This window comes from Marmota marmota, unplaced genomic scaffold (assembly GCF_001458135.2).
Source record: "Marmota marmota marmota unplaced genomic scaffold, marMar, whole genome shotgun sequence".
Classification (NCBI taxonomy): Eukaryota; Metazoa; Chordata; class Mammalia; order Rodentia; family Sciuridae; genus Marmota; species Marmota marmota.
The window spans coordinates 15656535-15682006 of record NW_026000108.1 but is presented as its reverse complement, the minus strand read 5'-3'; the positions used below and the strand labels follow the sequence as shown (position 1 = coordinate 15682006).

The window sequence follows — 25472 nt, the reverse complement described above, 5'->3', positions numbered from 1 at the left end:
ATGTAGGCACACCTACTGTGCTGCCAGCCATATGACAGTATGGCACATGTAATTACATGTAGTATGTAGTATTTAATAATGATAATGAGCAATGGTATTACTGATCTGTGTATTTACTGTATACTGTGTATTTACTATACCACGCTTATCGTTACAGTGTTGGTTGAGTAGTCTTTCTATAAGGAAAGTGTGCCATGTTATAGCAGTAGCTGCTTCATACAGCTGGTGCTTACTGGGCCTCTTGATTTTTATCAAGGGGCCACATGGAGTGACTGAGGTATACCATCTAGGTTTGTGTCTACAGTTCACACAGAACACGTTTTCCAGAATGAGGTCTTTTCTTAAAATGAAGCAAGATTATTTCAATTGAATAAAATACTGTCTGCAACGTAGAGTTGTCATATTTTTCTTGAACCTTAGAGGGCAGTAAAGGAGCTGTCTGAAAAGTCTACTTGACCAGGATTTTTTTTTTTTTCCTTTCCTAAGTTATTTCTACAAAGGTTTTTTCATTGAAGGAAAAGAAGCCTTTAAAAAAAAAATAAATGATGAAATTGCTCCTTTCCACGTGAAAAAAATTTTCCACGTGAAAAAAATTGCCCTCTACTGATTATTAACTTGCAAAGAAATCCCCCAAAATTTTAAAAAAGGAAATGATAGGCTATAGTAAAATAATGTTGATTTTATTTAAGAGTATTTTCTTGTTTGTATGTGTTTTAGAAGACAGGTTTGAAGAACAAAAACATTTGGAGAATTGTGACTATGTACAGAGTTAACATGTTGAATGACATGTGGCACACTGACTTGTGCACACATGCACATTTCGAAGGTACAAAACCCCCATTTTGCTTTATTTAGAATCACACCAACAAAAAAGTAAAGCAGAACTTATTCTTACAGTTAGTTGAGTTCATCTGGTTAGATTTATCAGCAAATGAGTCTTACAACATCCAAATTTGGCTATCATTACAGTTTAAAAACAAACGATACAAAAATTGGTTCCCAAGTTCTCATTAAAGTTGACAATGAGAGTTGCTCATCCAGCATTTCCTCTTAGCCCTTGGAGACCCCAAATTCTACAAAGCTTGTAGCTACTACTAGGCCTTTAGTCCTCAGAGATTAGGTCTGAAAAGCCACTTCCACACCCTGAGCCAATCTGTTTATAGATAATTATGTCTCAGGTCTACTGCATGGTGCTGGTGATCAAAATGGAGGCAACTCAGTTTCCTCTTGTGTGGGGAGCTGTCTTTGATGCCTGCTTTGCACTAGAGACAGAGGGGGTTGCTCCAAGCTGGTGTTGAAGCCCCTTGCAGTGGAAACTCCCCAAATGCTTTTGTATCACTGGGGAAGATCCTGAGCTCAGGTCATTGTCTAACATGTGTCCCTTCTTCCTTTCTGTTTATTTTCTTTCCTTGTACATTTGCTTTTGACCAGTCTGTTCATTTCCCTCCATCACAGTTTTTGGCTTTCCTTTTCTTTTATTTGGACTCTACACTGGGAATGTATCTTCTTGACTCCTTAGAAGCTGGCTTGAAAGAAATCAAGCACATGATTACATTTTGTCCAGTGAGCTTTTCAAAGAGTGACTAGTTAACCCTGGTAGTACCTATCACAATCTTCTGGGGCATGAGCTGTTCCTATGGATACCAGCTTGGCATGTAGTAGTATCTCTTAGCATCTACTGCCAACACCCCAAGGCTCACTGCTCGCACTGAATTTGCTTTGTTAACAGCCATCTCATCAGCTTTAAGAATGTAACTTGTCCAAATCAGTATACCCATTTGATGCACCAAATTGGGAGAGAGTTTCATAAATGGTTCCATTGCTGTGGTCCCAAGGGCCAGCTGTGCACATTGTAGCACAGGGTCTGTCAGCAATGAGGCAGGCTGTGCAGAGTTCCAACAGCAGACCCAAATCCAGAAAAAGAGAAAGTTTTCAAATTGGATAGGCACTCATCCAGGCACTTAAAAAAAAAATTGGCTGTAGGTAACTACCTTTTCTCACTTTGTCTTCTCAAACAAACACATAGAAAAAAATGCCTTGAATTTTTACCATGTACCAGATGGAACACTAACCTTGTTACTGAAATTAACAATTTTTAAGCAATAAAAATGAAAATCTGGAAGAAGAGTTTTATGTTGGGTTTGTTTTATTTTGTTTTCATTTCTTTTTAAATTAAAATATTGCCAGGACATATTTCAGAAAATATTTTTATCTTTCTAAAAAGTTATAGAATCAAGGAAAGGGAGGTCATTTCCTATTATTATTTCATCCTGTTTATTTTGGTACTGGAAATGGAACCCAGGGGTGCTTCATCCCCTGCCCCCCTTTTTTATATTTTATTTTTAAACTCTTATTTCCTTTGAATGTGAAGGTTACTAAATATCATGGTGGTGGCTGCTGTGTTGTCCCTGCCAGGGTTAGATGTATTTGCTCCACCTCTCTCCCGATCAATGCCTGATGGGGCACTGACTGTAGGGTGAAGATGGACACATGCTTGAAAAGATTCTGCTAGTTCTAAAATATGTAATTTTCCAGATATTACATGAGAGCCCCATTAGAAGTCATCTGGGGCATTTCTATGAGTGGGATGGGGGTTTTGAGGACACTACAGAAGCCATTCTTCCTACCCTCACATTACAACTGTGCTGAGCATGATTTGATCTCTCTGGATGTCTCTTGTTCTCTTTCTCTTACTCTGCATTTTGAAGTGATTTCAAAATCTTTTAGTGCCACAGGTTATCACTGTGATAATTAATTATCATTGATCTTGCAGTGAAAATGTTAGCTAATGGATGGTATTTGTTGATAAAATGCCAGATAGCAGATAATTAATTATAACAGCTCATTTTGGGCAAAAACAAGTCCATCAGAATGAGGTTAATGATCAATTTGCCATCTGGCATAGATTAGGGGGCCATTCGGGTCAGGACTGAGTCACAGAGAGTTCCCTGAAGTATCTTGATGCAGATTAGATGGATCCATGGCATTTTGTGGGCATTGTGGAAAAGACCTTGAAGTTCAGTGTTTGTTGTTGATAATTTGGTTGAAATGAGTCCTGAGGGATTTGGGGATTTTAGCAACCTGAACAAATGGGGAAAGAAGAAAGCATTAGAGGTAGGAAAGACATATCCCCAGGGCAGCTGGTAACATATAAAGGAGCTAGGTGTACTTGAGGGAAGGACAGTAATGACTGGTAGTCAGTTTTTTCACAACACAATTCTAGCTGATGGCCAGAGGGCAAGGATCAGTGAGCAGCCTACCCCACCTCTCATGCCCCAAAGAATAATGCTAGTTGCTCATATGAGGGGCCAAGTCAGCAGGTTTGGTTTTGGAATGAGACTCAACTCCTACCAGAGATCTTGAATGCAAAGACCAGAACGCAGAGCAAGGAGACAACTATTGTTATTTGCATGTTTTAAGTTATCATTTCTGGAGCATGCCTACTATGGGCCAGGCATCTTATCATATTTAAACCAACAACCCTGAGAAATAGATGCTCATGTCTGGTTTCCAGAATAGAAGACAGAGGATCAGACTAAGAGAAGGCAGGCAGATTGCTCAATGTCACATATGTAGTAAATTCCAGAATCAGGTTTAATTCTCAGATTTGTCTGTATAGAGAGAGTTTCCTATAGCAACACAGTGAGCCGGTGCGATGGGGGCAAGTTGGAAGGTTGTGTGGTCTCCATGACACTGGGCATTACCCTAGACACAGCAGCATAGTTGAGCTCATAGATTGGAGTATGGATTAAATAATCCCTTTGGACAGGTCAATAATTGATTAAGATAGGGAAAGGAATACCGGGGAAGGGAAGCCTGGGGAAGGAAAGCAATTCTCTTTTTTGGAGGTGGGGTATCAGGGATTGAACTCAGGGGCGCTTGATCATTGAGTACTACATCCCCAGCCTTATTTTATATTTTATTTAGAGACAGGGTCTCACTGAGTTGCTTAGTACCTTGCTTTTCCTGAAGCTGGCTTTGAACTCACAATCCTCCTGCCTCAGCCTCCCAAATTGCTGGGATTACAGGCCTGTGCCACCATGCCCTGCAGGAAAGCATTTTTAATCTAGCTTTATTTCAGATTTCCTGCAACTCCTGAAAATGTCAACTGCCATTAATGGGAGTGACTATCAGATTTTTAAATTTTATGTTGTAGTAAAATCAAGTATAAGAATTATTTTGGGTTGTCTGAGTTCTTGGCTCATAGTAGACATTCAAGTCAATGCTTATGAATAACTAAATAAATGGACATATTCTCCTAAAATTGCAAAAAGCAGCAATATTCTTCTTCTGTGTTTCTGTGTATACCCAAGGTGGCCATACTCACAGCAGGAAAGAAGAGCTGGCATGGCCCCCTGTGGCTTTAATCACCAAACTTTTTTTTTTTTTTTTCAAATTGAATCTTCAGAGAGCTCTTAAGTGAAGAAATTTGGCTACTTCACATTCTCCAGCAAAATATTTAATCACAGGAATTCCAAATAGTCATTTTTTCCCTAATGGTAGAAGGATATCTCTCACATTTCTTTTATGAGAAATTTAGAAGTAAGATGGATGCATTAAATATATAATTATTACATTAAGTATAATTTCTAAGCAATTAGTCAAAAGATGAAAAAAGACACAGAGGACTTAAACAATGTTATAAACTAATTAGGCCTAACAGACGTCTATAGAATGCTCCATCAGAAAACCAAGGAATATGCTTTGTTATCAAATACACATGGAAATTCCCCAAGATAGATGGTATGCTATGCCATAAAACAAGACTCAGTAAATGTAAAAGAATTTAAATCATTCCAAGAATATTTTCTAACCACAATGGAATCGAATGAAAAATAATAGAAATAAAATTCAGAAATTCAAGAATAGGAGAAAATAGGACTATTGTTATTTGCATGTTTTAAGTTATCATTTCTGGAGTATGCCTACTATGTGCCAGACATCTTATCATATTTAAACCAACAATCCTGAGAAATAGATGTGCATGCCTGGTTTCCAGAATAGAAGACAGAAGATCAGGCAGGCAAATTGCTCAATGTCGCATATCTAGTAAATTCCAGAATCAGGTTTTATACCATTATAATAAATAGTATAAAAATCCTATTTATAATAAATGGGTCAAAAATCAGGAAAAATTAGCAATTATTTTGAGATAAATGAAAATGAAGTTTCAACGTTCCAAAAATTATGGGATACAATTAAAATAGTACTTAGCAGGAAATCTGTGTCCATATATTATAAAAAGAAGGTGTCAAATCAATAACCTAACTTGCCAACTTAGGGAATTATACAAAAAAGGAAATAAATGCAAAATAAGCAGAAGGAATAGAATTTAAAAAAATTAGAAAATAAAATAGAGAATACAAAAACAATAGAGAAAATCAATTCAAATCTGTTGTTCGAATATATTTAACTAATTAGTTTTATGAAAAAAAATAAAGAAGACATATTAATAAAATCAAGAATGAGAACAGACAATATTACTGATCTTTCAGAAATAAAAATGGATCACAAAGGAATGCTGTGAATATCTGTATGTGCCGCAGTCTGGCTGGGCACAATCAGGAGCCACTTGTCAAAAGAAACTAACTTTATTTTTAGAACCACACACGCCAAACAAAACAGCCTCTCAGGAAAAACCCTCAGAGCCTCAACTGCCACCACCGGCTTTCCACAAGCCTCTCTCTCCCACACAAGCTTCTCTCCACCTCCCACAATCCTCCTGCTCTTGAGGCCGATTGGCTGGGTCACGTGGGCGGAGCCAAAAAAGTCCCCCAATGAGCAGCTCCGTGGTCTGAAAGGGCAGGGAAACAGCCCAATGAGCATCACCGCAGAGGAGCCAATCAGCTAGATGTTGCTGGGGCCGAGGAGCCAATCAGCTAGATGTTGCTGGGGCCGCTGTGAGCCAATCATCAGCCGGCAGCTGGAAGTTTGCTGGCAGCTGGAAGTTTGCTGGGGCCCCTTCGGCTGTGGCTCTCAACATGTATGTAATAAATTGGGTAGCCTGGATGACATAACAAAAAATCTAGAAAAATTACTTACTGTAAATGAAATAGAATTTCTAAATAGACCTACAACAAGTAAAGAGATTAGTTATGGGAGATTTTAAAATTTCTAATTTAATCTTCACTGGCAAATTCTATCAAACATTTAAAGAAGAATCAGAATTTGTTTTACAAACTTGTTCAAAAATTGAGGATGAGAGAACATTTTTTCAACCTATTTTAGAAATCAGCATTACCCTGATATCAAAGTAAGGTGAAAATATTACAAGAATATCTTTTCACATATATGTTGATTGATTGTATATCCTCTTTTGAGAAGTGTCTGTTCAGTTCTTTGGCCCATTTATTGATTGGGTTATTTGTGTTTTTTTGGTGTTAAGATTTTTGAGTACTTTATATATTCTAGGGATTAGTGCTGTATCTGACGTGCTTGTGGTAAAAATTTGTTCCCAAATAGTAGTCTCTCTATTTACCTCACTGATTGTTTCTTTTACTGAGAAGAAGCGTTTTAGTTTGAATCCATCCCATTTATTGATTCTTGATACTGATTTTTGTGCTATAGGAATCTTATTGAGGAAGTTGGGGCCTAATTCGACATGATGGAGATTTGGGCCTACTTTTTCTTCTAATAGACACAGTGTCTCTGGTTTAATTCCTAGGGCCTTGATCAACTTTGAATTTTGTTCATGGTAAAAGATAGGGGTTTCATTTTGCTGCATATGGATTTCCAATTTTCCCAGCATCATTTGTTTTAGAGGCTGTCTTTCTCCAATGTACGTTTTTGGTGCCTTTGTCAAATATAAGATAACTGTAATTATGTGGGTTAGTCTCTGTGTCCTCTATTCTGTACCACTGTTTCAACATCGCTAGCAATTAGAGAAATGCAAATCAAAACTACTGTAAGATTTCATCTCACTCCAGTCAGAATGGCAGCTACTAAGAATACAAACAATAAATGTTGGTGAGGATGTGGGGAAAAAGGCACGCTCATACATTGCTGGTGGGACTGCAGTTGATGCAGCCAATATGGAAAGCATTATGGAGATTCTTTGGAAAACTTGGAATGGAACCACCATTTGACCCAGCTATCCCACACTTCGGTCTATACCCAAAGGACTTAAAAACAGCATACTACAGGGATAAGTCACGTCAAAGTTTATAGCAGCACAATTCACAATAGCTAAACTGTGGAACCAACCTAGATGCCCTTCGTATATGAATGGATAAATAAAATATGGTATATATACATGACAGAGTATTATTCAGCATTAAAAGGGAATAAAATCATGGCATTTGCAGGTAAATGGATGAAGCTGGAGAATATAATGCTAAGTGAAATTAGCCAATCCCCAAAAATCTAATACTAAATGATTTTTCTGATTTAAGAAAACTGATCCACAATATTCTGGGTGTGTGGGAGGGGTGGCACGATTAAATGAACTCTGGATGGGGCAAAGGGAAAAAGGAGAGGGAGGGAAAAGGAGCGGGCAGAGGGGTAGGAAAGATAGTGGAATGCAATAGTCATCATTAACCTAAGTACATGTAAGAAGACACAAAGGATGTGTACAACCAGAGATATGAAAAATTGTGTTCTATATGTGTAAAATGAATTGTAATGCATTGTTGTCATATATAACAAGTCAAAACTTTTTTAAAAGAAGAAAAACAAAAAAATTGTAAGACAGCTAGAGACTAATATCTCTTATATGTATAGGCATAAAACTTCTCAATAAAATACCAGAAAACATTTTTCATCATATTTAAACCTTGAAAAATGTAGTGCTAAGTGAAATAAAATAAGAAAAAACATTACATATTTTATGATCCTATTTACATGAGTGTCTAAAACAGGCAAATATGCAGAGAAAGAAAGTAGATTGGTAGTTTCCCTGGGATGAAGTGTGAGGTTGGAGAGAAAAGTGAATGACTGCAAATGGGAACAGGTTTGGGGAGATGATAAAAAATGCTCTAGATTTTATGATGGTGAATACGTACATAAAACATTGAAATTGAATTGTATACATGAATTTGATGGGATATAAATTATTGTTCAATCAAGCTGTTAAAAATAAATTCTGAATATCCAATAAGTTGCTTAGTAAGTGAATTCCCTAGTAGAGTGTGAATCAGAGAATGAACTCCCAAGGGCAAGGATTTAGATGTATTTATGTCCAGAAGTGAGACCATGGGTCCTTTCATACTGCAGGGGTTCAATAGTTTGTAGTGAGCAATATGCTCCAACAATAGTTGGATGTAGTGAGCATCAATCTGTGGATCATCTTACTAGAGAGCTGTGGAAGAAAAGAGAAGCCATCCAGGTCTGTGTGAAAGAGTCTAGGGGTCTTTATGGAGACATTAACCTTGGATCTGAATTTTGAAGGGTAGAGAGAAATGGCCCAGGCATATGAGTTGGGAAAGGCATAGCAAACAGATGAGCATCCTGGGGAAGGATCAGAATGAAGAGCAGGTTGACTCAGTAAAGGGGCAGAGGGGAAAGGTCAGGAAAGGCACCCAAAAGTGAAAAGTCATGGATGAATCTTAAAGTGTTTTTATCCATTCAGCATACAATCTATGTTTTCCTAAAGACTGCACTAAGGAAGGACTTCTTAAATCATATGTGGTAAAGGCTATTTTTTTAAAAAAATTTTGGTGTTGGAGATCAAACCCAGAGCCTCATTGCCTACTTGTCAAGAACTCTACCACTGAGATACATTCCCAGTCCAGGGCCAGATTTTATTATTATTATTATTATTATTATTATTATTATTATTATTATTTATTTTCAATCTCTCATGAACTAATATTATTGTAAAACACAATAAAGATGAATACTAGAAATATGAAATGAGAAAGAAATAGCAACGTGAAAGCCCATTTATAATACTTTGGCCAGTAATGCAAACAGCTATAGCATTTTCTAAATACTGACTCTCAATTTCTATATTTTTCTCAATGCAGGCAAGTCATAAATAATTTGTGAATTCCTACTGTTCCACAAACCATATTACAATGAGCAGGGATCTAAGGAATACATCCCAAAAGATGCTATGACAACCCAGGGGTTCAACATGTATGAGAAAGATTGGGCATTTTATCTGCTCAACCACCCCCAGGGGATGCACAGACCATATTGTGAAATTAAAGACCATAAGAAATATTGCAGCAAAAGAGTCATGACCTCTAATGCAATGGTATTTAGAAGGGGAATCTTTGGGAGGTCATTTGGTGAGGTCACAAGGATAGGGCCCCCATACTGGGTTTAGTGTCTTTCTAAGAGGGAGAAAGACCAGCTGTCTCTTTCCTTCTCATGTGAGGACACAGAATAGGAGGCCATCTATAAGCAAGGAATAGAGCCCGTATTAGGGGACTGAGTCAACTAGCACTTGATTTTACTGATCCATATCCAAAATCATGAGAAATCTATTCCTGTTGCTTAAACCACTCATTCTGTGTTATTTTGGTGTGACAACCGAAGCTGACCAAGACAAGAATGAATTATGTCTCCACATGCAGTGGAGACAGGGACAAGTGAAGCAGGGGTTAGTCCAGAAACAGGTGTTACCGTTAAGTAAGTTCACCCTGGAGGGACGACTTTCTGGTAAAAACTAAAGACAAGAGAGCAAACTATGCAGATGTGGGCTATGTGATGGGTAATGATTATGCAGAGACAGCAGTAGGGGCATAGGCCCTGGGGCAGGAGAATGCTTTGTAACTTTGAGAAGAGTTAGGACAGAGAATGAATGGAGGGAAGAGAGATGGGGGAAGAAAAGTCAGAGGGGGAAGTGGGGACCAGACATGCAAGGCTTTTTAGGCCTTTGAGCAATTTTGGCTTCTACTCTGAGACTGTAAGCCATGAGAGGTTTGGACCAGAGGAATGATGTTGTCTGACTTGTGTTTGCATAGAACTGACCTGGCTCTTAGGTAAAGAGGTCCAAGGGGACGAGGCTGTAAGCAAGGAGAACAGATGGAAAGTTACAGCAATAATTTAGAATTGAGATGAGCAAGACTCAGAACAAAAGCAGTAGAGGTGGTAAACAGTATTGGATTTTGAAAATACCTTTAAGTTTGTTTTGACAGGATTAGCTCAGACTGGATATAAGTTATTAGAGAAGACAATAATGATACTAATGTGTTTAACCTCAGCAACATGAACCCATTGTTTAGGAAATTGGGGGAAGTGAATGCTACAGTAATGTGGCCCAATGGCAGGCATTATTGAGGACGCTCTTGTGTTAGTGATCTTGAACTTAGACTCATCAGAATGGCTGTGTGATTTAAAGCACACTGTACTTTTCCTGTAACAGCTCTTGCCAATCATTCAAAATGCTTTGTGAGGTACTTCTGCTCTAAGTCACTGATGGATGGTTAGGCAGGACTTTGACATAGTCAAATTTACATCATAGGAGAATCAAAATCAGTATATAGGTGGGTTTATCAGGGATAAAATGGAGCCATCTTATTGTCATATTAGGTAATAGGCTACTGAGACCAACAAGCATTAATAAACATAATTAATAAACAATAAGAATTAATAAACATAAGAATTAGTAAACATTCTTTTGTTTCTGTGTATATTTGTACGAGTTCATAGATTATACTATTTGAGAAGTAATTCCCTGTCTCTACAGAGCAGTGAAGGATAACCCCCTACAGTCTTCTATGTCACTTGCCTTTGGCATTTTCATTTGAGATTAACCATGTTTGGAGACCACCATATGCCAACCCAGCATAACCTAGCTTTTTCCATCTGCCCATATTCTAGAAGAGATGGGTCTGGAATTAGGAATTAGGGCTGTTGGCAGCTTGTGTGACTTTCTTTGCATGAGTGAGCCTATCTCGTATTGTTTATACTTCTACTGTTTTCTAGTCCCATCATTCCCCAATATCTGATAAGGTTTTTTTTTTTTTTTTTCTGAAGAGGAAGTCATTTCTGATTGTTTTATGAGGTTTCTTTATGGAGGAAAAGGCTCAGACTATGAGGAATTGAGAGAGTGAATGATGGTGAAGGATTATCTGAAAGCATTTCTTACAGAGAATTGGGAGCTAGAGATTTGATGTTTCATCTCATTTTGGAAAAATTCTGAAAGCCAGAGCTGGCATGCTGAACGGCATTAAACCTGGCAGGAAGGTAAAGCAAAAGGGCCGGCAAGCTGCCAACAAGGAATTAAAAGAGATCATGGAACTGAGCCCAGTCCTCCGTCAGGCTACTAGGGGCGGTCCAGGAGAAGAGGCAGCAGATGACAAATGATCATAAGCTGAGACCTGTTTCATTCCGTGGGAAATGAAGATGGTAGCAAAGAGAAAAACCTAGACTCCACTAAATGAAAGATTTCTTTTATAAAGTAGACTTAGTATGATGGAAGGAGAGAGACTGGAAAAGTTGGGCACAATAGATATGTTTTTTCACATAACCAAAGAGGATGTGTGCAAAAGCCACAAAAGATGATCAAATTCAGAATTTAGTTCATTTTGAAATGTTTCATCAGAGAAGATGTGGAAAAAATCAGGACCACCTAGAGCCCTGGGTGAACTGAGAGGGAAGCAAGAAGAGGTATCTTTAAAGTTCTTATAGAACACATCTTGAGATCTTTGGGAATCTGCAAATTCATGAATAATGCCATAGTCCCATAAATGAATTAAATATAACTTTGTAAGTGAACAACTGCTCCAGCTATATGGGTATAATGAGAGAACTGCCCAGCATAATCAGAGAACAGCGAATCTATGTAAGGCCACAGAGTGGAACAGGCTAACTTATCCACAAACAAGGGCCTTACCAAGCAAAACCTGTTTTTCTTGAAAATTGATTCAAACATGTCCAAAGGACAACTCAAAAATGAAAGCAATAAATATAATATTGCCCTAGACCAGAAGTCTACTAAACTCCGTGATTTAAATTATTTGGATTTACAAAATGATATTATGAGAAAAAAATCAAATAACCTTTTCTTTTAGGAAAATTGACAAAGAAAACTCAATAGTAGACAAATCACCATTTTATATAATGTTTAGTAGTCTGAACCTTGCCATAGATAGTAAGTCAATTTTTAAATATTTATTTTAATGTGTTTTGAAATTTTTTTTAACAAGCTCTAATGTTACTAGCTCATGACTTTAAAGAATAATTAGATTTAAAGAATTATAGAGTAAGAAACCATATAGGTAGGTAGGAGATGGATATGATAATTAGGCCAAAGTGTTTGATATAATTGTATTCATAAATATGAGTAAAAGCATGGCCAAGAACTATTGTCTCAACACAGTGAGACAGTGTCTCAACATACAACTTGCTTAGACTGGTGGACATGTAACTCAGTCCTGCTCTGACTGCATTGATACAATTGGCAAACTGCAAAGAATGAGAACTTTCAGGACAGATGAATCTTGATTTTAGCTGACTTTGCTCCCTTTTTTTGCTGCATGGTTTTGGGAAAGTACTTAACATCCCATGACTGACTGAGTTTCTTTGTCTGAGGGTAATACCATGTCAAGTGCTTACCAGATGCTTTTTCCAGAGAAGAAACTCTATCACAGTTATTGCCAATGTAAAAACAGGGTCAAATTTCCTCTTTCTGTGTTAATCAGCAAATTTAAGGAGCATTCAAAAGTCTGATGGATGATATGATAGGAGAATAAGATATAGAATTAGAATATCTGGATTTAATCTGCAGCATCAAAGACTTCTCCATACCGAATGTGCAACTTAGCCTCCTCATTTATTCTCTCTGAGCTTTATATGGAAAATCTTAAATATCAACAGCACACAATTGGGTTCAAGGCAATAAAAATATATACAAGACAATGTCTATGAGACTGTATCACAGTATGACCATATATAGTAAGAGACTTAGAGTAGGTGAGAGAAAGAAGGGAGGAAAAGAAAGAAAGGGGATTAGGGACTTAACAACTTGTCTAGAGCCATAAAATATTGATTCAATTCCTACCTTTAAAATTTTAGCTTCCTTGTCTGTAAATGGATGAAATGGAACTTTACATTACAGGGTTCCTCCAATAAAACTATCTGTATATATATGTTTATGTATGTATGTATGTATGTATCAGTTGCATGAAATATTGCTTAATGGATGCCTGTGACATTTTAGTTGTTTTCTGTCACAACCAATCACTGTATTGTGATGTAGTGAAGTGTGGTTGATTTTAGTGGATTGTTGATTTCTGGTGCATTTGAGAAAGAAATGCACCAAAGTAATCATAGCTACTTCTGGAGGTGCAGTAGACAGTCTATGGAGTCATTGCCTAGATCCTATCTTCTGTAGGAACTGGTCTCTATTTCACAATGGTGGGCCCTCCATAGCTATGGTAGGGGAGGGGAGGGGATTTGGTTAGGAGTAGACACCTGACTCAAGCTAATCCTTTGAAATTCTTCTTCTCTGGAATCCCAAATTTGAGGAAAGGCAAAATAAAGGCAACTGAATCCGATTTACACTAAGTCTCAATAGAAAGCTTATTGTTGTGTCTATGCTAGGGTAACCAACTGTCCCTGTTTGCCTAGGTCTGAAAGGTTTCTCAAAATCCTGGGACTCTAAGTGCTAAAACTGAGACCGTACTGGATAAACTAGTGGAGTTGACCACCCTATGAGCAGCCCTGATCACTGCCTTACCAGAAGATTGATTGTTCAGTTTGTCCTTGGATCCCAACCCCTGTGTCCTTTTAGTAAACAGCAAGTTTAAACTATACAGTATCAAACGAAAAGACATTTTTTAAAATGATGCTATCTCCAGAAAATCTGCAAGAACTGGGGTGGTGAGAGAAATCATCAATGGAAAATAGAAAAATGTTAACTCAAATTGGCAACCTCAAATGAAATTTTTTATTGCCCCTAATATTTGTGCTAGAAAACTACTGCTTAGTTGAGCTTGCAAAATGGATGCCTTTCCTCATGCTTCTTAATATTGAATGAATTATGTTAGTAAATTGAGAAGGATTATCTACTTACCCTGTTTGGAAAATTGACTCATTACCTCTGTTACAGAAAAGGATGAGAGTGTCTTAGCATCAGAAGCATTTTACCCTGAAGTCATGATGATGAATCAGGAATTCGATCAGGCTGTATCTCCAGTGAATTGAACTGTCAAATAATGTTAATAGAACCAACGGAAGCCTCTCTCAAGGCTTTCTCAAGTGTTAGCATGCCTTAGAATCTCTCTGAGAGAAAGTTAAATATTCAGTCTCCAGGGTTTTCTCCCCAGGGTTACTGACTTGGTGGGTCTAAAGCAGATCCCGTGAATGGGCAGCTAATAAAGTACCCCAGGTCCTTGCCACTCAATGGTTGACCTGGTCCAGCATCATCAGCTCCCCTCGGGAGCTTGTGAGAAGAGTAAATCCTCAGGTCACACTCTAGATCTACTGAATCAGAATGGACTGTTGAGCATAATCTAATGTTCCAGGTCCAGTGAGATTCTGAGGAAGTGGTCTACAGACCACACTGAAAATATATATATTTTAGTATCTTCCAGGTCAACAATTGCAATGATGTCTTCCAGAGCTTATCATGTCCCAGTCATTATTCCTATGCTTTAATATGACCTAATGACCCTGAGAGGTCATTGTTTTTTCAGACGAGGAGTTGGAGGCTACCAACCAAAGTTCCCAAGTTCAATAGGCAGTGAGAGATAGGACCTTGCTTTAGAGGCAGGCGGACTTACTTTAGAGCTTGGGTGCTCAGTCGTCACACATATTGCTTCCCTGGCAAAGAGCAGGTTTCCTTGCTGAAAGAAGATGGGTTCTGTATTCAGTTGGCAGTGGAGGGAAGGCATTTCTTGCTGCCTGAAATTCAAAAGCTGTTATACAGTTTTTACTGTGTTGCTCCTAAGGAAAGCCAAGTGTACTTTCTGGGGTTCTATGTGGCCTCAGTCCTCTCACCTGTGACATGTCAATGATGGATGACAGTATCTCCCTTCCTGGCTTATGAGGCTTGAGGGAGCTCCCCAAGGTAAACAGCAGACGGCAAGACTGGTGTGGAGGGTTCCAGGAGGCTTCACACTGTGGGAACTTTGGATTTTGAGAAGACTGGAGAAGACTGTAAGTTCTTGTGATCATTTGGTTATCTGCAAGGATACCATTAAACTGTTCCTCAGTTTCCTCATGTGTAATATGAGGTTAAGCCCCTCTTCTATGATTGCTGGAGGTATCATAGTCGCCTGGTACCACACCATCTACCTGTTCCACATAAAGGGTTTAATAGATGGTCATTAGGTACACATTCCTGTCATAATCATTCCTATCCTGAATTTCAAGTCTCTTCCATGTGGTTATTAAGTCTCAGCATTTGGAGGTTTCTCAGGTGTTGTAAAATTTGTTCCCACTTTCCTCACCCCAAGCCTGCACATTTTACTGGATAGTCAACACACACATTACTGTGAGATTCATCTTTGTTTCCTAAGTAAGAACTTTCCTTTGAGTCTAGTATTCCAAAATGACTGCCACAAGGCAGTAGAAAATGTCGTATCTGTCGCTAACAGTTCCCTAAACTTTGGGCAGCCCCCTGTGTCTCTGATAATAATCTTTCTTGAATCTTTGAATTCTTTGGATCTTTCTTGAATAAGTGCATGCTGTTTTTGTTACTATTAATTATAAGAACAAAACTGTCTGTCCCCTTCATTAAATAATACAGCTTTTCTTTACATCAGTGATATTCTATGGATTGAACTATTTTGAAAGGCTCTGTAAAAAGAGAACTTTTTGTCAGATGACAGAAACTTTCAATTCTTCCCCTGCTCTGACTTCTTTGGAGAAACAGTTCTCTATGCAGGACAAATAACAGTACTAATGATGACAATGATAATTATAGCAGTTGTGATAATTGTTACGGTCATGGTGACTGTCATTCACTGTTTATAAAAGTGTTTATATTTTACACTAGGTGTTGTTTTCAGCCTTTAAATGCTTCAGGTATCTGTCAAAACAACCCTCTGAGGGACCAGTGGTTACTAAAATCTCCTCTCAGGTTAAGTCACCCAAGAACAGGTAGTCAATAAACATGGAATCCAGGTTGGACATCCTGGTACTGTGATGGTGAGAGCCCAGACCCCTGAGCACCAAGCAGTGGTGACATCAGGGAACACTCAGCTCTGCCAGAGGTTGCCAACAGTTATTCTCCAGGATCCCCTCTGTTGGCAGGTTTTCATTTTCTTTCCTCACTTCCATGTGGCTGGGTGTGGATGTCAGGACTCTTAGCTAAGTGCCATTGAATGCCCACAGGATTTAAGAGATCTATTTCCCAGTGCTCTAGTATCATTAGAACTCTTGCTTTCAGTCTTCTTTTAACACATGGGATCTGGGAATTCTCAGGCTTATTTCCTTATTATGTTGATGACCACAGATCCCTTCAATCCCTAAACCTCCAGGGTTGTAAGTCAACCCCTGCTGCAGGCAAATTCCCCTTGCCAGCTTCTCGAAGGTTAAAGAAAGGAGAAACTGTTCTGTTTGTGTGTGTTTGTTTCTAGGGTTTGGGGCATTTTTTTTTTTAATGAATTTTTTTTTTTTTTTTTTTTTTTTTTTTTTTTTTTTTTTTTTTAGCAGTCAAAATGAGACTCTTATTTCAGTTAGCTTAGAGCCTTTGAGGAAGAAGTGTCCTTTTCTTTACAGTGAGTTAGAATTCCCAACATCCTCTACTGTTCAGATGCCCTAAGAATTGTCCTCTTGCCATTTCCTTTTCCTTCACTTGTCACTTGACTTTGGGCCCCCAAATGGACTTGAAGCCTCTTTGGTACATTTTTACCAGCACAAAGATGTTTTCACAATATTTTCTCACATGTCTTTTTGTGAAAATTACTGAGACCACCTTAAGGTAGTTTTGATTACTGTTACCACACCACTGATAGATTCAGTAACGCTAGTGGCTGCTGTGCAGCATGACTTCATTAAGGAAGATTCCCTTTGTCATTGTGGGGTGGGGGAGATTGTTTAGTTATTTTCCTTTCTAAAAAATGGCAGTAATTGCTAAATTCTATATGGCATATTTTACAATTCAAAAGCCATACACATGCTCTTGAGTCTTCAAAGAAATTTGCAATGTAGAAGTTATTATTTCTATTTTATAAATAAGGAAAATCAAGAAAGAAGAAGTAACAGGCAATTAGTACACACAGGATACAAACCTGATTTTCTGGCTTTAATATCTTCATACTACAATATTTAGCAAGATCCTCTTGCAGTAAATATTTTCTGGGATATGAGGCCCCCATGCATGTTTAAGTCTGATTAGATTGTACAAATGGCATAAACCACTGTGTCTTAGCAGTGACATTTCACCTTATGCTGCTGCTATTCTAAGCCACTGAATGCCAGATGGGAAAGAGATCTTGCTATTCATTACTCAGGAAAGGCAATAACTACAGAGTGAAAACGAGCTTCAGGTTCAAAAGAACCGCTTGCTGTTATCACACAACTAAGAAAATTTCCCCCACTGCCTGTGGGTATGGCATTGAATTTCTCCATTATCCAAAAAAAATTTTGAGTACTTTCCAATGTATTAAAGACCTCTTTTATGCCATTGAAACTCACTACTATTCTATTTTTGTTCTGTGTTGAAAACCACACATTTGTTCCCATTATCTGCAAGAAGAATGTCTATAGAGTTTAAGGTTCTCAATTCTGACTATGGCAAATCACAGATTCTTCTGTGACTTTGAAATAACCATAAATGTTAATTGGCACATGAGTGAATCTCAATAAAATATCTTCATGAATAATAATTACTATTTGTGAAGCAGTTAAAAATTTCAGTTTCTTCACATGCTTTTATTTGATTTTTATGACACACCTATGGTGTAGGCAAAGAAATTGTTATTGAATTAATTTCATAGATGAGAAACTAAGGCATAGATACCTGAAGCAACTAATCTGAATCTTTTAAACTCTCATGTGTCAGATTTGGGACCCTCAGCAAGACTTTCTAAAGTCACACTCTAAGCTGCCTTTAAAATAATGCTGCAGCCTTCCTCTTCCTGTTTCTTCCTCCCTGTACTATATCACCTCTTCTGCCTTTATTTCCTCTTTATCTTTTTTCACAGTAAGAAAAAAATGTTGAACACTAAGGAAAAAAAATGCATACCTTACTTATCTAAGAATATTTGCCTTCAAAAAATCAAAAGTATTTTGTCTTTAATAGTGTGTATTGAAATAGCCATTGGTACTGGAGAATTAAAATGAAGGTTTGAGAGAACAGTTCAACTCCACCTGTCTTTTATTCGCTAAAGAGTACGGTGGGTGTGTGAGGCTGAAAATGAATTTAAAAGCCAATGTTCATTCCCTTGCAAATGCTCATTTGTCACTGTGATAGAATCAGAAGTGAGTTTGAGAACTATTTATAAGAGATTTCCGTGATCCATAGGTAAGAGAGATGATACTGTAGGTTTAGATAATGAGGAAATAAATGTTCCCTGAAGACTTCTAGATTAGACGATCTTTTAATTTGCTGCTAAGGCATCCTTTGTTTTTCACTAACCAGAATCATGACAGTGTTTTCATAGCTCAACTATTGTCTGTTTTCCCAACAAAGATAAAACAACAACAACAATAAAAAAAAAACACAACATAAAACTCTATGATTTGAACTAATGCTTTCTTAACTTTAAGTACCCTGCATAAATCCTGGCACTAAAATAATAGTTACCAAGAGTGTTAGATGTATTAATGGAGAGAGAGATAGGTGGATAGATAGAAGTATGAAATATAGAAGGATGGATGAGTGGGAAAATTGAATAATGATATAGAAAAGTAAAATATTTATTTATTCAAAAAAAATTCTGAGCACTGGTTATATACCAGTCGCACAGGAGGCACAGCACTGAAAATCAAACAAAAATAGACACAAATTGTAGCTCTTATGAAGCTTAAATCATAATAGCATGGGGGACACATAACTAACAAAGAAGTAAAAAAGAATGTTTATCAGTCTTTTATTTTAAAATAATGTAAATGCATATCTTATGTAGACACAAATGGAAGAAAGAAAACAAGGAGATATAGAGAGCATCGGAGGAGAACTTTGCAATTTCAAACAGAGTAGTCCTTCCTGTATTCGTTTTCTGTGGCTGCTATAACAATTTACTACCATACCATCAGCCCAGAACTCCCAAATCTCATTATCTACCTTGTCTAAATCAGGTTTGAGGGATACGCTGGGTATGATCCATCTTGAGACAAAACTCTTCTCCGTCTCCAGACCTGTGAAAACTAGAAAACAAGTTATGTTCCACCATATACAAATGGTGGAACAGCTGTAGAATAATAGTTAATAGGCATTCCTATTCTAAAAGGAAAAACAACATGGATATTAGGAGTCAGAAGCAATATCACAATTCACCCACGGAAGCTCTTAGTTTGCAAGGCCTCTGTGGCTCAGAAGTGCCCTTTGAGTGGGTACTTCTGATCTCTGGGTGGGTACCTCTACCCTCTGAGCTCTGGATTCTGACCTCTAGGCCTGCAGCACCCATTCAAGTCCTTTTTCATTCCTGAAGGATAGCACATATTTGCAATTGAGTGGTCATATCAGCCTGTGTTTTACCAAAGTTGTGAAACTTCAACAACATTTTTTTCATTTTACCCTTTCCCCACCCTTTTAATTCAGGCTGCTCAGATATATAACCTATTTATATCATATATACATGTAGAATAGATCACACACACACACACACGACAAATGAAAACAGATGAGAGATTTATTTTAAGGAATTGGCTCACATGTACTTCGAGCTGGCAGTCCAAATCGTCTAGGTGAGGCCAGCAGACTGGAAATTCATATGAGTTAATGTCCAGTCTTCTGCAGATTAGAAACAGGCATTGTTTCTATGTGAAATCCTGAGGAGTGTTCCTTCTTCTTGAGGAAACCCCAGCCTGATTGCATGAGGCCCACCCACTTTTTCCCATTGTACTCTGGGTCTGCTAATTAACACATCTTAAAAATATCCTCACAGCAATGCCTACACTTTTGTTTGACCAACCAACAGGGCAGTATTGCCTAGGTAGGTTTATGCATAAAATTGACCATCATACTGACGCCTTCTCCAGGACATGGGGTAAAGGAGGAAGCCAGACAGTTATTTGCAGGAATATATTCAGACAGGGGGCTCAGGCCTTTTAGGGCATGTCTTGTTCCAGCTGGAACAGATCAGCTGGGAGGTTACTTCAATGGTACGGTGAGAGATTGGGGTTTGGACCAGGGAGATAGAGGTGAAATAGATGTGAGGTTCCAGCTATTGATACATTCTGATACAGCAACAACATGATCTTTTGACACATTGGAACAAATTGGTTGTAAATGAAAATGAAGAAAATATGTCAAATTATAACTCCAGAGTATTTGGCTTGAGCAAAGTAAGAAAAATGGAAAAAAGGAATTTACCTTCCTTTTCTGATGTTAGGAAGACCAAATGGAATTGTTTTAGAGGAATTGTAAAGTACTTGACTGTGGTCATGTTACGTTTAGATGTTTACAGATATCAAGGGCCTCTTAGACATTAACAGGATTTTAATATGAACCTTAGATGTCTAGAATATAGATGAAAAATGGTGATTATATTTAAAGCTCTGAAACTGGATAAGGTTATCATGAGAATAAAAAAATGGAAGAAAAAGAATGAAATAGATGAACTGAGCCCTGAGACGTTCCAGCAGTCAGAGGTCAGAAAAATGACCAAGAACCAGCCAAGAGGAGTAAGAACATCTCTCGGTAAGAATGGAAGTAAATTAGGTAATTGTGTCCTGGAAAATAAGGTGAAAATGAATTACAAGAGAAAGCAATGTTCAAGTAGGTCAAATATTCCTGATATGCTGAGAGACTGAAACATACCTCTTGTATTCAGCAATGTAGCAGTCATTATCATCCTTGTTAAGAGTAGCTTCTCACTGGATGAATTCAAAAGGGAATATGAGGAGAGAATGAGGGTTAATGTGGATTATCAGTGTGATTGGATCAAGGGATACCTAGGAAATTCCTAGGATTAAGAGACTTCTGGGTACATCTATGCATGCATTTTGAGATGATTAGCATGTGCAACAGCAAATTGGGAGAGGGGAGTGCAGCCGAGAATGCAGTTGGCACTGTTCAATAGGCTGAGAGCCCTGGTGGGATACAAAGCAGCAGGAGAAAGTTGCAAAGTATATATATATATAGCTTGACTCATGTTGAGCTGGTGGCTACATTATTGCTGCCATCTCCTGTGGACATCAGATTCTAGCTGATCTTCCAATGTGCAGTGAAGGAGCTAGACTCTCACCTGCAGTTCTCTAGGGAATGTTCAGGCCTTCAGCCTCAGATGACAGCTGTGTCACTGGTCCCTCTTGTTCTGAGACTTCCAGCTTCTTTGACTAAGCACTGAACAGCTCCTCCCACTCTCCAGCCTGCTGATGGCTATGTGGGACTGTCCCACTTCTGATCCTGTGGGCTAATCTAATAAATCCTTGCTAATAATCATACATGTACATATTCTGTCGGTTCTGTTCCTGTAGAGAACCCTAACTAATACAAGAGGACCTGGTATATCAAACATAAGTAACTACTAAAAAACACAGTGTCCTCTAAATTCCCAACTCTCTACCTAAGAATAGCTGATTTTTATATCCCCAATGGATAAAAAAATCCATTTCTATTGATTGTGACATGAACCGCTAGTGCTGGGACAGGAGGATTATGAAGGATCTCACTCTTTTTCCTCCTGGGGATCTCCACAAGCCCTGGGAAGGAGGAAGTCTATGATAACCCTCTTATTATCAGGGTCTGAAATTGAGGGCATTATTACAGAGGACAGTCTCCTGATTACAGCATTAATGCAAATAACAAAACAAGGCACAGAAAACAAAAGAGAAAAAAATTAAAAAATGATAAAATTAAAATTAGAAAGAAAGTTAAAAAAATTAAAATAACAACAAAATACCAAATAATAATATAACACAAATGGATAAGCAAGAAAAATAGGTCTTGACTATTTTAGTTTTTCTATTAGTTGACATTTGCAAGTCTTCTTTAGTATTTATTGGATATCTTATCTGTCCATTAGATAGTCAATAAATACTAAATCTTTCTCCAGGACCTCAGATCTACTTAAAAATTCTCCCACAGATTCTTTATCTGGTGTATCTGACAAAGTATTTGAAACTAGGAGAAATCTGCAGTTCATTTGAAAGTAGTCATAGAATGATAAGTGGTTACAACAGGAAGATGGAGTGGGGAAAATATCTAGTTAGGGCCCCTGATATTTTTCCATGCAGGGGAGAAAAAAAGGATTCAAGGAGGTTATATAATTTGTTCAAATTCTGTGCTTTCTGGCTTTTAATGGATCCTTCTTGCAATCAGTTATGTTGTAGTATATAAAGTCCTGTGAAGGACAAGGGCCCTAGTGTATGAAAAGGGGAAATTAAGATAGGAGTCACAAACAAGGGCAGATGGAAGCCCCTGGAGCAGTGAGAATAATTTAAATTTCATACCAAAGCTGACAGGCAGCTCTGAAGGGTTGAGAAAGGAGAGAATAGTTAAAACTGTGAGCAAGAAGATTATCTTGACAGACTTTGGTAATGATTAAGCATTTTGTGATATAAAACAGGGTTCAAAGTCTTTGGAAAAATATTTTACATTCATTGATTTGGGGAAGGTATTTTTCCAATATTATAGAAATTGCTGTATATTCTAAGAATTAGACTCCTTGTTTTGCTTTCTTTTTTTAAAGAGAGATCATGCATTTCAGTTATGGGCCTGACAATAGCTTAAGCCCAATCATTTCATTTGGCTTAGCACAATTTTCACAATATAGAAATAATTTGATATTTATTCAAGTTGAATAAAGATGTATGATATCACCAAGTTAATTATTAGCAAAGAAAAAAAAAGAATGTGTGATATTGTTTAAATAGCAGATGTGTTAATACAGAATAATTATGTTGACTGAAAATGAACAGTTCCATCAGGCAGACTCCCAATTTTTTCCCCCAACAGTGTCAACACTGAATGTCTTTTAATACACTGGAAAATTACTAGGCAGATTTGAAATAACAAAGCAATCACTGCAGGCTTTGTTTAAGATTCCTCTAGAGAACAGGACAAATAACATGATTACAGTGATTTAAACAGTTAGAATTTTATAGCTGTTCACTTAGAAAAACAATCTTCCAATTAGTTGACAATTGATAGTTTCTGATATATCCTGAAATGGCTTCTGAATCCCAAGTATTGATCTGTGTTTCTGAAAGAAGGTTATTCTCTTTATAGTGAACACATGTTACACACAAATATACATATTTGATAAATTTATGATCCAAATAGATTACTGGTATAAGAACAGTATCACTTATGCTATTAAGAATATTTCAATAATATTATACTGGATATTGGTGAATTTTGGAGGTTTTATTTTCTTTCACTTAGCAAGTGTTCTGAATTCAATGTTTTCTTTTTTCTTTATACTTTAAGCAGAGAATAACCAAGTTCAGTGTGTTCTCAAAACTGAGTTTTTGAGAAACCTGCATTTGTATGTGATTTCTAACGTCAGGTATATGAAAGAAATGTTCACAGATATTCACCTATAAAACAAAATCAATAGACTGTGAACAGATGCCCTGCTAACAGATACATTAGATAGGATCTTTCTCTGTAACTGAAAAACCAACTATCACTGTCTTAAAAAGTTAACGTTTACATTCTTTACATACAAAGGAATTTGGAGATAATAACATACTTTGATTTTGCATGGAGCCAAGGCTTGATCACTCTTGTGAGCATTATTTGTTCCTGCTTCCAAGATGGCTGACTCAATTGAGAGCATAACATCTACACTCAAGGCAAGAAGGGAAAAGGGAGATGCCAACCCTGACCTTGTCAGTCCCATCGATTAGAAAGCACTAACTTTATCAAATGATCTGGCAGACTCCTGTTTACTAATGACGAGGAATATATCATATGGACATCTTCATTTACAAGGAAGTCTGGGACGATGTATTATTTTCACAACTGGCATTATGATGGAGCCGTCCAGGAAGAAAGGTTGGGAATGGGCCCGGTTGCATTAATTAGTCAGCCAGCCATACCCAAAGTAATCACTGACTTAGGTGGAAGAGCTCCCATATTTCAGGTTTCATTGGTTGGGCTAAACTGAACTCTTTTAGATTCCATTAGAATCTAGGAAGGGATTTACTAACTCAAATATCCAGGAAAGATATTTGGTGGGAATATGCATGATGATGACCCTGATATAGTAACCTGCATTTCCACAAGACACAGGAGACAGGCAGGTGGAGAACACAGCTGGGTGCAGACTTTCCTCTACATACTCCTTTCCCTGCTTTTTGATTATTTCTAGTGTTCACTAATATAACTTGGCTCAATCTCCTGAAGCCATATTTTTAAAAGTAATATTCCTTAACTTATAGTCTCAAATGCATATTGAATTAGCATATTTAAATTAACATAATCATGTGAGACATCTATAATTAATAAAATTACCATGTAAATGATCTTTAATTTGAATTCATTTTATTTACATGTTCACATTAGTTTAAACATCTACTTTCTGCTGTTTCATTAATAGTTTATGGTTACCTTTCTCAGTTTTTTGTATATAATTCCCTTTTGATTTCTCAGTTTTTGTATATAATTCCCTTTTGATTTTTCCATTTTTACTTTGTGAAAGGCAATTGTACATAGACCAGCTAATTTACATTTACCACAGCTAGTCATTCTAGAACAAGAGCCCTAAAAAAAAGACATATCTGAGTCATATTTTCCCACATGAAAAATTATTACAGTCACATATTTTTTATTCTAAATGCTTTAGAGAAATGATAAAATTCACTGACTTAAGTTTCAAAAACATATAACTTTATGAAACATATTGCATAAGCTTACTAATTCCATATATCTTCATTAGACCATAACACATTTCAGAAAATTGCATTCAGAATCATCAGAAAATTTTAGCCCTAGAAAAGAAATAGGACCTTCAACAACACCAACATGGCCTTACCATGTCTTTCCTGGCCATTTGTTGAACTTTAAGATGTGTGTAACTCATTATGAATAGATTGTCTTGAGTGGAAGGGATAAACAGATGTGGAAGGGATAAACAGTTGTGTAAGATTGAGGAACTTTGCTAAGTGAACAAGGCTTTAAAAATATTTGACAAGGCACACCAGTCATTCCAAATGCAGAACACTTCATGATCCTAACAAGATTCATGGAGATAATTGCTGGGGAATTGAGCTGAAAATGTATGAACTAAAACAACTAAACATTACATGTAAATCTGAGTTCTCCTATAGACCACTAGCCAACAAACCACCTTCCCCACGTACGCCATTAGCAATTTAAAAGACATAACGGCTTAAGTTTCATTACCTTCATGTTGACTAATTGCTTTGGCCATTGCAGCATTTTATTAGAAAAAAAGTTTAAAAGTAAGGGAAAGTTTTTGGATACACACACACACACACACACACACATACACATATATATA

At 37.3% G+C, this 25472-nt stretch overlaps 1 protein-coding gene and 1 long non-coding RNA gene across 4 annotated transcripts in view; one reads left to right on the top strand and one right to left on the bottom strand.

Moving 5' to 3' along the window:
• Positions 1-25472, top strand: part of Kcnip4 (potassium voltage-gated channel interacting protein 4) — a 1063150-nt gene that overhangs the window by 437385 nt on the left and 600293 nt on the right. The gene's annotated exons all lie outside the window — the stretch shown is intronic.
• LOC125610939 overlaps positions 665-25472 on the bottom strand; it is a 24860-nt gene continuing 52 nt past the window's right edge. The window contains exons 1-2 of the long non-coding RNA XR_007341038.1: positions 12505-25472; positions 665-3081 (exon numbers count right to left, since the gene is read on the bottom strand). The exon at positions 12505-25472 is cut by the window's right edge and continues 52 nt beyond it. This is a non-coding gene — a long non-coding RNA (uncharacterized LOC125610939). The remainder of the gene's footprint in view (positions 3082-12504) is intronic.